The sequence below is a fragment of the Montipora foliosa genome, chromosome 8 (genome assembly GCF_036669935.1).
Source record: "Montipora foliosa isolate CH-2021 chromosome 8, ASM3666993v2, whole genome shotgun sequence".
In the NCBI taxonomy this organism is placed as follows: domain Eukaryota; kingdom Metazoa; phylum Cnidaria; class Anthozoa; order Scleractinia; family Acroporidae; genus Montipora; species Montipora foliosa.
In genome coordinates, this window is record NC_090876.1 from 16,749,441 (window position 1) to 16,761,940 (window position 12,500).

The window sequence follows — 12,500 nt, forward strand, 5'->3', positions numbered from 1 at the left end:
GCCTCTGTTTGGAATAAATACTTGCCACACTGCTGACATTCATGAAGTATACACTAAAATGAACTATCATATTTTACTTGAATACGTTTTTTCTTTACTAAAATGCAATTGTCACGGCACTTGATTAAAACAGAATGTCACCAATATGATTTCATTCATCACTCCCCCAACTTTCCGCCACATCAAACACTTTCCGCATTGTGCCACTGTATGCATCTATACTAGTACTTCTCTACAGTATGGACTCTTCAAAGTCTGCTAAATTTAACTGTTCCACTAAAACACTTGTGAAACTACTTTCAATCCTAACGTTTTCTGTGGTATGAACCTTTTCATGTGCCCTTAGAGTTCCTGTTTGCCTAAAACACTTGCCACAATGATTGCATTTATAAGGCTTCTCACCGGTATGGATTCTTTCATGTGTCCTTAAAACAACTGCTAGGCTAAAGCACTTGCCACAATATTTACATTCATAAGGCTTTTCCCCAGTATGGACTCTAAGATGTGTCGTCAAATGCCTTGATTGCCTAAAACACTTGCCACACTGTTTGCATTCATAGGGCTTCTCACCAGTATGAATCCTCTGATGAACCTTTAATTTCCCTTTTTCACTAAAACACTTTCCACACTGTTTGCATTCATAAGGTTTCTCACCAGTGTGGACTTTTTCGTGACTTTTCAGACCTCCGGCTGTGCTGAAACATTTTGCACACTCTTTGCATACATACGGCTTCTCTCCAGTGTGGACTCTTTCGTGGTCCCTTAGGGTTGCTGCATGACGGTAACATTTTTCACACTGTGTGCATTTATGTAGCTTCTGCCCAGTAAGAGCTCTCTCGTGGTGACCTCTCTCCTGTTGACCTATCTCGTGTTTCTCTCTCTCGTGTTTCCTCAGTTTCCCTGAATCTGAAAAACACTTGCTACAGAGTTTGCATTCATAGGGCTTCTCTCCAGTATGGATTCTTTCATGTCTCTTTCGACTTCCTGATGTGTTGAAACACTTGCCACACTGTTTGCATTCATAAGGCCTCTCTCCAGTATGAATTATTGCATGTTTTTTCAGATATCCTGAGATGGTAAAACTCTTGTCACATTGCGTGCATTTGAATGGCTTTTGCCCAGTGTGGTATCGTTCATGTGCTGTCAAACTTTCAGGTCTGCCAAACGACTTGTCACAGTGTTTACAATCATAAGGCTTTTCTCCTGTGTGTGTTTTTTCATGTCTTCGCAAGTGCCCACCATCTCTAAAGCACATATCACACTGTTTGCATTCAAAATTCTTCACTTCAGAATGGATTCTTTGATGTTTCCTCAGATTCCCTGCTGCAGGGAAACACTTGCCACACTGCTTGCATTTAAAATTCTTCTCTCCAGCAGGGGCTTTTCCATGTTTCCTTTCACTTCTGTTCTTTTTAGCAGAGTTTTGCTTTTGTGTAACTGATTTCTTTTTCATTTTGACCTTGCGTTGTCTCACTCCTACACAATGAAAATATACCTGAAAGGAAATAATTGTCTAACTGATTAATTTAGCAAAAGATGTACAGGTAACCCTCATCAGTCAAGTCACCTCAGCTGATTCAGTGATGAGTGAACATCCACAAACTGACTTTCAATAAGTGGCAAGACAAGACAAGTAGTGGGGCGGATATATGCAGAATTTGTGTGGAATTGTGCGCTTTTGGGTTAAAAGCGTCATATTTGTTTAAAATGTTGTCTTTTTTACAGTGATTAATCTCTGATATGGAGCCATCGCGGATTTTGGTGCTGACGCGAAGTATGGCGATTTTATTTAAACGGCAGCCATCTTGACCGGAAGTGAAATGACGAATATCCGGAAGTTGAATTTCTTCGCTTTTCAGTAACAATCCGTTCATTTTTTCTTATTTACAAAGATTATAAGGCTGTATTAGTGCAATTCCGCAGATTGCATTTATGGAAATAGAGAATTTTAGCGTTTGGTTTGAATACAACTCGCACGCACCTTTGCTAATGGCTTCTACGGTGCCACCCCAATCTCTTTACATAAACAACTTGTTCCCAGCAATACTAGTAGTCATTTCACCATCCTCAAATGTGTGGAAAGCTGAGTGAACTTCGCAATGCACATGCTGGAATGCATGTCCACTTCACCACGCGCCCCTGAACTACATTGTACACGAGACCACACTACACTGTACTTAAGAGAACCAAAGAACCACTCGTCACAAAGAAAGGGACAACATGTTCAGGGATTTCATTAGGGATTTACAATCCTGGCAATAATATTTAATATTGTTACTAGTATATACTAAGACAGTGGATAGCGTTAAATGCGTGCACTGACTGGTTACTCAAACTTCAGATATCCTTTGTTATTCACATCCGCGCAATTCATGCAGAATTTGCGCCCGAAAATGTTGTAATCTTTGCGGGAATGAATGAGTTAAAAATCATATTTTTGTGCTGTGTTATCTCGCTGTTTTAGTATATACAAAAACAACTATTTACCTCAGTGTCAGTGGCTAGCGGTGGACATTTACATGTACCTTGCTGCTTTGCGGTTGGGTAAATATTCACCATAACTAGCCACCTCCATTTTTTTCCAGGCTGAAGAGTGTGCAGAGATGATAAAAACAATACGACAAGAGATCATGTCAAAAACTAGGCATAATTTACCCACCTCCCAACCTTTAATGAACTCCAGCATTTTCCTAATTAATTGAATAAATCTTGCCTTTCTGTTGGACATAAATGTAGCTCTATGGCATACACAGTGGCTTTGATTGATATATTTCTTTACACAATTTAAATAATTTTTATTGGCATGCTTAGCTGAGTCTAATTTTAGGCTACATCCTTAATCTTTGACTGAATTTCTGAGTTATACCACAGGCAGCCCAATAATAGTGTGAGTTTCAAGTTATGAAAATACAGTGCATATTGATCTACATGTAAATGATTGAAACCCAAGGAATAGGGGTGGAACTAATACTATTTTGAGGGAGTTGCATAAACTGAATTTCATTCAATTAAATTCAATTCCATTTTTTTATTGTGCACTATTTACATCATTTACAGGGTAGTTAATCCTATATATATTATTACTGTATTAGCCCTTATAGTAGAAAATATACATGTATAGACATGTATTACATAGACGCTAAAAAATAACCCAAAAAGATACATGTACGTGTATGGTAGCCAGAGTAGCCATTGGCTTTCAAGCTGGTTACCACCATATTTAGGATACCTGTAAATGCGCATTAAACAAAAACTAACATTATACTTATTGTTTCGCCTACCATTATTGTTCAGAAATTTACATCAATATCTTCACAACGACCTCCAAGCTCCCTCTTCTAATATTGTTACATGTATATCAATATACCGGTACATGACATTGTATTTATATACATGACTGTATATATATATATCTTGCTATCTATACTTTTCTAATTTTTCTGCAAATTATGTTAATACTTTTGTGGGTACTTTTCATTTCCATTTTACTCTTTTATTTTATTCAAACTTAACAAGCTGCAATCATGACAACCTTCTTTTTTTCCGTCGCCTCAGGCCTTGACTAGCCAATGCTATTGACAGGAAATGACCATTATGTATGGCAATGAATTTTAGACGCTGGTGTAACAACATCTGAGAAAACAGATGGAATACCTTTTTCATCATTTTAAATTTTATGGGCAAAGGGTGATATCCTCATCTTGTAGATATTATTTAATTCCAAGATTTTCTGTCTTGTCAGCGAAGAACATGCACCATACACACTGATTTTGTTTAGTCAATACCCTTGTGAGTCTTGTTTTGCATGCACTGTCCCAGCTAATGATACCATAATTTAAGTAGGGGTAGCCAAGAGTATAATACAACTGTTTAAGGGCATTTAGGTCAACATACATGTATGTATGTCCATACCTCATAAAGTGTATTCATATTATATTTATTTGCTAGTTTGTTATTTACATGCTGAATCTGAGGTCCCCAATTTAGGTGTTCATCTATGCAAACTTCCACGTAATTAACAAAAGACTTACGTTCAATGTTATTAATTAAAATTAATATGAACAGTCTTCCTTGTTGATGAGATTATCATATAGTTTGTTTTCTTAAATTCAACAGACAGCTTGTTGGACGGGCAGTACCTAAACACTAACTAGTGCAAGATTGTTATTGACTGCAGCTTGCAGTTAGTTTTTTTAAAAACAGCTACTTGAGAAAAGCATATTAGTGTCGTCAGCAAATATTCTAAAAGAAAATTTAGAGGTCCTGGAAGAATTTGGGACATCATTAATATAAAGTAGAAATACATGTAACAGAGGCCCTAAAGTAGAACTTTGGAGTATACCACAAACTATTGTTTCCATACTTCATCTTAACATACTCGGTGCATTGGTGCAAACAGTTTTTAAACCACTGTTAACCAATTTCTCGGATTCCATAAGCAAAAAGGGCAGATAGGAAAATGTCATGTTTAACAGTATGAAACACCCTTGAGAGGTGTAGAAAACTGCAACATGCGAATTGCTTCTTATCAGTAGCCATGTTGAGAATGTCAGTACTTTCTAGGAGAGCCTGTTCAGTTGAGAAGCCCTTTCTAAAGCCAACCTATAACTTCCCTGTGTCAGTAGCCTCACCACTCTTATATATTGGCGTAACTTGGGAAATCTTGAAAGCATCAGGTACTATGCCAGTTTCTATAGACTGGTTACATATACTGGTTGTATGTATGCTAAGGGCTTTCATAGTGGCTCAGCAGCATATTTTAATAAGACTATTTGGAATATCTAATGATGCTTTCTATGCATCCAAGCTAGAAAATTAATAGTCTGCTCACTTGAGCTTCTGTGACTGGAGACATAACAAACTTTATAAAGGGGTCTTCTTACATGTAATATACTGCATTTGGTTTTATTTTGTGGTTAGTACTTGCCGGCTGTGGGCCAATGTTTATAAAATACTGGTTAAATTGCTTACAGATATCAATTTTATCACTGAGTGTATATTCTTGTTCATTGCTACATGTATTCTCCATGGGGTACACATAATACAACTTGTTGGCTTTTGTTTTAACTTACATGTACATGTACCAATCAGCTTCCATGTGGCCTTCAGGTTTTTTTGGCACAAGTCAAAGCAAGCCTGCAAATACATGTAAGTGCCAGTCATTAGACATTAATTTATTTTGTCCGGTAAATTTGAGGTTTAACTGGCAAACGATCAGTCCACCCAGACAGGCTGACCGTGGTTTTCTGTTGTGATGCAAAATAAAAAAAAAAAATTTCACTCAAGAAAGCCAAAATGCGAGGTGGCCTTTTAAAATGGATACATGGCCGTAATGCATAAAGGCTAAGTTTCATTTTGATTTGTTTTAATTTGCAGCTTGCATTTCACGTCGTCTTACTAGTAACGCCATGAAAATGTAAACACTCCCACCCATCTTCACGCAGTTTGGATTTCAAAGTTTGCGCGAGGTGTTTCCCGTAAACTCATTTGCCTTGATTTAAATTAAATAACACAACAATGTAGTGTGGAATAAACAAGGGTACTATTCCACAAATGCATGTTGTTTGTGTTTTCATCAGACTGATAAGATTTTATGACCAGTCTTACAGTGAATTTTCAGGGACTTGAATCACATTTCCTCACCGCGACTTCAATAACAAAATTAGAAAAGTTAACGTTATTGTGTATGCACAAACAAAAGGTGAAACATTTCTGGATTTGTACAAATGTATTTTGTTAAACTAGAATCACAAAAAAAAAATAAAACAAGGCAAGAGTAGAATGGCAATTAATAGCAACAATGTTGTCAAAACAGCATTGGGCAGAGCGCGCATTTTGAGATCATTTTCATTGTCATGCACCTAATAACAAAAATTAATTTGAAACCGTTCAATAAAAGAAGCCAACAACTAGAAATGTTGCAAAGACAAATATATATAAACCAACTTTCCAATTCTCAGGTCTGTGTGCTACATCGTTTCTGAGTTATTAATTTGTTGAAGCGTTTCACACAATGCCGCAATGTTGGTGGACCATCCATGGTCCACCAATATGGCGGCCCATAATAAACGAAAACACATGGAGTTCACTTTGCCAAACAAGCAGTTACAGTACTTTCGCTAATGAGATAAAATACATGTGTATGAACACATCTCGAAATGCACTTGAAACATTCTAACTTCTGAGAATCATAGGAAGAGACATGTTTTTCAACCATCTCTGTATCATGGTGTCATGCAAGGTGATTCCAAAATTGAAAGTGCTGTACAAAACAAAAGACGTTACGAAACTGAAAAAAAGATTTATTTCTAGCTCATCTTCAACCCTGGTTTACATAAAAATTTGGAAGACCTTTAGTACTGTGGAAACAATCTAGACATCACAGGCATCCCACTTAATAAGTGTAAAAAAAAAAAAATTCTTCGACCAGGGTAGCTGCATGTCAGGTCAAACCTTGTCCCTGGCCTGACATACCAAAAAAATATTTGCAGGCTTGCAAAGCATTTACCACAATTGGTTTTTTAGTAGCTGCCTTTACCTGATCAAGTTCATTTGAAAAGATTTTATACTCTGTTACCTTTACTGGGTCATTCGAGAGAAAGTTTCCCTGTACATACTTTGTTTTATTAATTGATTTTAGAATTGTATTTGTCATCCAAGGCTTTCTCAGCTGCTTTTGCTCACTTCTCGATGCTGTTCTTATTGGTACATGTTTATCAATGACAGTATTGATCAAATCATTAATGTTGGTGTTCGCACTACATGTAGTACCGTATTTACCTGTGTAAAATGCATCTATCAATGTTAAGCCCGAGGGGGGGGGGGGGGGCAGGGGACCCCTGGGCATATGTGGGGCATTTGACTTTTCAGAAGAATTTTTTGCCAAAGTTCCCACCGTGGTGCCCCAAAATTTGGTCAAATCAGATCAAATATCTTTTGTCCTTGATTTTCTGAGGAAAAGCAAGTTGATGTTATCAACAATCCACATAATCCCCACATTCAGTCGCTTGATTATTAACATTGGCCATGGCGAAGTAACGGCCGCACAGGCCGAAGATGAACTGTGTATCGATCGACTATATTTGTCTACTCTTTTGTTCCTAAATTACACCTCAAGTGTTGTTAAAATACATGTAAATGCTCTTTTTTTTTTTACGGAAAACTGAGATTCAGATCTCTTTTTTTTAATTGCTGTGGAGATCTAGATCATTTATCAACTAGAGCTAACAGTTCCTACAGCGTACAGATTCCTCGAGGCGTTTTCAGATGTGGTCGATGGAGCTTTGACAGCCCATACATTTTAATCAATGAATCAACGGGCATAACAGTTTCAAAGAAATTGATCATTTTACATGTATTTTAATTAAGCACATTATTCGAGGGGAGGGATAAGACTTTATTTTTGTGCAATTTAGAAATCTGAAAGTGTACTGCAGCAGCAATTAGAGGCAATAGATCGAATATTAATTCTTGAATATTAATCAGCTGGACCCCCAAAATTTTGCAATGGACCAACAAATTTTTCGAAAAGGGGTCCAGAGGACCCCAAAATTTGAAAACCTGGATGAATGTACATCACTGGAAGTAGTGTTTTGGTATAAATGTAAAAACAAGGGCTTGCTTCTACTTAAAACAGCCGTCTTTCAGGGCTTTAGCCGCACTACTTCAATTCCAAGATGGCCGGTGCACAGACGAGCACATGGGACAATGTGACTTGGTCGGAAGACCTCAGACAGCAATGACCAGAACCAGGTTGCAGACCAGCGGTTTTCGTTAAAACAATGGTTTGCTGGGGGTGGCAGTGTTGCGGGCTCAGAAAACCTAGTTCTAGTCATTGTTATTTAAGGTTTTTCGACTTGTTCTCATTCCTCCACGCAAAAAAAGCAAACGTCCCCACACATTTCCCAAGGGTGGGAAAGGCAATCAAGGTCAAATGCCCCACATATGCCAGGGGTCCCACCCCCCTCGGGCTTAACATTGATAGGTGCATACAGTGAGTCGGCCTTTTATGACCTCAAAAAAATAAAATAATTTATTCATATATAAATTATTAAAAATTAACATAATAATGTTGTCTTGGGCATGAGGGACACAATGGACAAAACACTTCAAAATGAATGACAAAACGAATGTAAGCAATTCCAGTTGAAATGAAAAAGGATTTGTCCAACTCTAAATGTCAAAGATACATGTACTCACCAGAACAAATACATGTATGAAACAGATACTGGAAATTTTCGTTTACCAAAGGCAGAAAGCTCAAAAAGGCATTTCTGTTTCTTCAAATAAAACACAATCGTTCAACTGCTTAGTAACCTGGCGCAATACCTCATGTTTGCGAGCACAAGCATCGTCACTCGCCTTGCCTGAAAACGCGGGTTGGTAATAATTGTTTTTTATTCTTTATACAGCAAACCTGGCTGATTTAAATGCTTTTATAAACTTTGTAGTGTTTGGTTTATGTCTTTTGTTTTCTTAGTCATGTGAGATATTATAAATCAAGGACCAATTAAACCTGGCACCTTTCGGATCGTTTTTGAAGTCATTTTCAAAGATTGACTCTTGCTTCTGTGATGTTGTGCTTATCCTCTAAAGACTTTTATCCCTGAACAGCGAAACAGGTTATTTTGAGGTTTACAGTACTGGCCACAGGAATAGCAGCATATACACGCGCTTAAAATGCGTGCAAGATGGCGGATTTACGCGCAAAATCTGCGCGCGTTACGCGCGTGTAATGCTGCTATTCCTGCAGCCAGTACTGTACATGTTCAATTTTCTGAGAACTTTTTCGAAACTCACGGACAAAATGCCCGCATATATTACAACAACTGCTGAAGCACAAACCTATTAAGCACTTGAGGCCCTGATTTTTTTGTGTATCCACAGTTCCAGAAATTGAAGAATACAAGATTAGTATCCCATGAACATTTAACAAAGAAATTATGAAATTGCTTTTTTTGCCATCAAAAACAGGGGGGTCGACTTATATGTGTACAGGTAAATACGGGAAGTAATAGCATTCCAGTCAATGGCACTAATATCTTGATTATATAAATTAATTCTTGACTAAAGTGTGTATAATCCCTTAATTCGATTTTTATCCTTGAGTGACTTGACTTATAAACACATCTATGATTCGGAATATGGGTAAGTGATCAGAGATAACAATGAGCCTGATACCACAGGTTATAATTATCAGCAATGGTATTGGTATATACAGTGGTCAATAAGTGTTGCAGTATGAATAGTAATTCTTTTAGGTTTACAGGCAGAAAACTATCTGAATAAAGCATATCCACATCTGTAAATAATCTTCAGTTTGCGAATGACAAGTGTACTGCAACAAAATCAATATTCTTGTTACCTAACCCTAAAGTAATAGGGATAAATATGAAAGGTAATTTCATATTTATCCCTATTACTGTTGATGGTCTCTTCAAGGCATACTTTGAACCCACAATGCTGGCAGATGGGTAGCTACAATCTTGGACAAATTAAATGGAACATTGAGACCACCCCTCCCCCCAAAATCAGTGATGGGAAAATGGCGCGTTTTGGCCTTCACACACTTTCATCCTTGATTTGGGGGAGAGGGGGCATTTCTGTTCCATTTTATTCTGTCCAAGATTGTCCATGAGCCCCTGCTTGGCGTTACCAGTAGTATATGGGGTAATCACGACACGAAATCTGCTCTCGTTCGCTCAAAAGTTACATCATCCGAATACCTGAGAGTTGACTGTAATTATTTTCATAAGCTATATTTACGTTTAAAGCAGGAGGCCTATAAAATGAGAACATAAATTGCAAACAAGAAAGAGAATAAGACTATTGGGGGAAAAAAAGAAAAACAAAAAGAAAGAAATCGGATGTAAGGAGGATTCGAACCTTCTACCAGAGATTACCTACCCCCTCCAACTATCCAACCTACCCACATTCTACGCTTTAGACTTTGCATCCGTGCGCCAACCATACCGAATATGCAAACTTGTTGAATTTTTAAGAACTGCATTTGCGCTCCCTTAAATTTGTTGGCGATATTTACCTGATCTATCTTCTGATTTTTCCACGCTGAAAAATAGAGCATGATTTACGTTCACAAAAGTGTTGATGGGCACGATTTGCGGGCTATCAGCAACGAATTTTGTCGATTTTTCACGATTTTGTCGTCTGGCCAGAAAGGTGACAGAACAGATTGACACTTTTTTCCATTGCTTGTTAACCGTGCTTAACCGTTGAAAAGCGTCTCAAAACAGACGTTAATCGTATAAAAAGTCTCGTGAATCGTGCCTCAAACGTTTTAATGTCATGTAAAACCATTCAAGTGCTCTACAAAGCTTTAAAAGCGCTACTTTAATGCTTGAGTCTTTTGCCATTGCTTCGTTTAATCTCGGCGATGCGACCCTACATAGACCCTATAGTTTTATCGATTAACTCCCCAGAAATGCTTTCAGAGTAAGATCAGTAGTGGGCTTGAGAACTCTAACTCTTACTTTTGTTTCCTCGGGTATTCTTTTTCTCGATTGCATTTTTTTCGTCAATTCTACGTAGAGTTATACCCTTATTCTTGATCGTACTGGCAAATTTTCATTTAGGTTTGGCTTTTTTATACGCTCCGCTTTTCTTAAAATATCTTCCATGTAGTATCTCAACATAGCAACACTAACGACGAGCGTGACTGCGTCAGAGGCCAGTGGTTTCGGATTATTAATGTGTTGACATATGACCTTTTAATTGACCAAATCTTGAATTTGTGACGTCGCAGCCTCCACAGACAATCTTGGACAAATTAAATGGAACATTGAGACCACCCCTCCCCCCAAAATCAGTGATGGGAAAATGGCGCGTTTTGGCCTTCACACACTTTCATCCTTGATTTGGGGGAGAGGGGGCATTTCTGTTCCATTTTATTCTGTCCAAGATTGTAGCTACATGTATATATATACAACCAACTAAGATGTGTTTTTTCCATTGCACGGATCAATCTCAGCCCAGTATGTTTCAACAAGCATCAATTTTAGTGCTATATCTGATCTCAGTATGGATATGAGAGTCTGCTTACATGAATGCATGTAGCTTAATTTCGCACTGAACAGTTGGAAGGAATTCATCTTTGGAACACATTTTCCTGAGTTCTGCAAACCGTTAAATGTGTCGGCGTTGGCATTTTGTAGTATCAGAACACAGACAAGACAAACAGAAATGACATGGCCTACACGCACAAAACAACATCAACCATCCATCTACTGCAGCTGCCATGATTCCGACGTTTGTACATGTACGTGTATATTTTCTATGATTCTTGCCTAGTTATAGGATTTGAAATAGCTGCAAACAAGCCTTTGCGCTTTCATGTAAACAACCTGCCCTTTATTTTTCCTAAAATCTGGTTGCCAGAACGAAGTTTTAGTTGTCTCAGGCAACCGGGCAACCACTAATTTCGAGCACTGGTTTCAAATAACTGGTTCAAACATCAGCATTTTCCGGTCAAATCCAATGCACCCCACTCCCTCAGCAAAGTGATTTGTATATGGATGAATTGACCATCCCACCTCGCATAAGATCTAATTTTGTTGAGCAGCTGCGGTCACTAGGCCAGCTAAATGGCAAAATGAGAACTGTCAAATTTAGGCTGGGAAGTGAGCGATTCTTCAGTTGCTTCAGTCGAATTTGCAGATAATGGGTTTAAAAAAGCAACTAAATTTATCTACTGGACTTTTGCTGGTGATTTCAAGCAGATGTGTTTCCTTCTTGAAGATTTATCGGCTGTTTTGTCTCCACCCTTCCCTTCTCTTAGAGGGGAGAGAACCTTGCGGAAAAAAAAAATCACTGATATTGCCCATAAATCTGCCCGAAAGGGACACATGGACAGGGGAGTGAAAGTAGGAATATTATTTCCGCTGTTTTTCCTTGAGTTTCGATCGCTATATCGACGTCGAAGCATCATTTACCGAATATTCTTCATAACTTAAATCTTACACACTATGATTGGGCTGCCTGAGGTTGGAGTCATAATAGTTTGGATCTTGAGGAGCAGGAAAAAAGTATTCAATTTGATATTTCGTGACAAAACACTAGGTTGCACGGTGCAAGTAAATGGTTTAGATTAATTCACATTGAAGCGGTTTTAACCGATTGTTAATTTTGTAATTGGGCAGTCTTATCCAAAACTTTTAACTATCCCTTGTTTTGACAGTAAGGGACAAAAATATAAGTGTCTTCTAATTATCGACTCTCTCGAACTTCTTTCAATGTGGCTTTAGGAATCGAAAACAATAGTGGCAACGTGCTCAAAAAAAGGTCGACGCTCTGCTTCATATTCTGTAACTATTAAATTTATCCAGCTACCCAAAACTCTTGTCGAGTCAGAATGCCATATATGTTTTTTTCTTATTCCATTAAATGCAGGAAAAAACTTCTTCTTACCTTCAATAACAACGATTCCGGTACTGGATCAACTCAACGACGCCCTGAACAAACGACTGAACGATTCAGCATCAAAG

General features: G+C 37.9%; 1 pseudogene; it reads right to left on the minus strand.

The window, feature by feature from the left end:
• LOC137968325 (zinc finger protein 709 pseudogene) overlaps positions 1–12,500 on the minus strand; it is a 28,654-nt pseudogene that overhangs the window by 16,136 nt on the left and 18 nt on the right.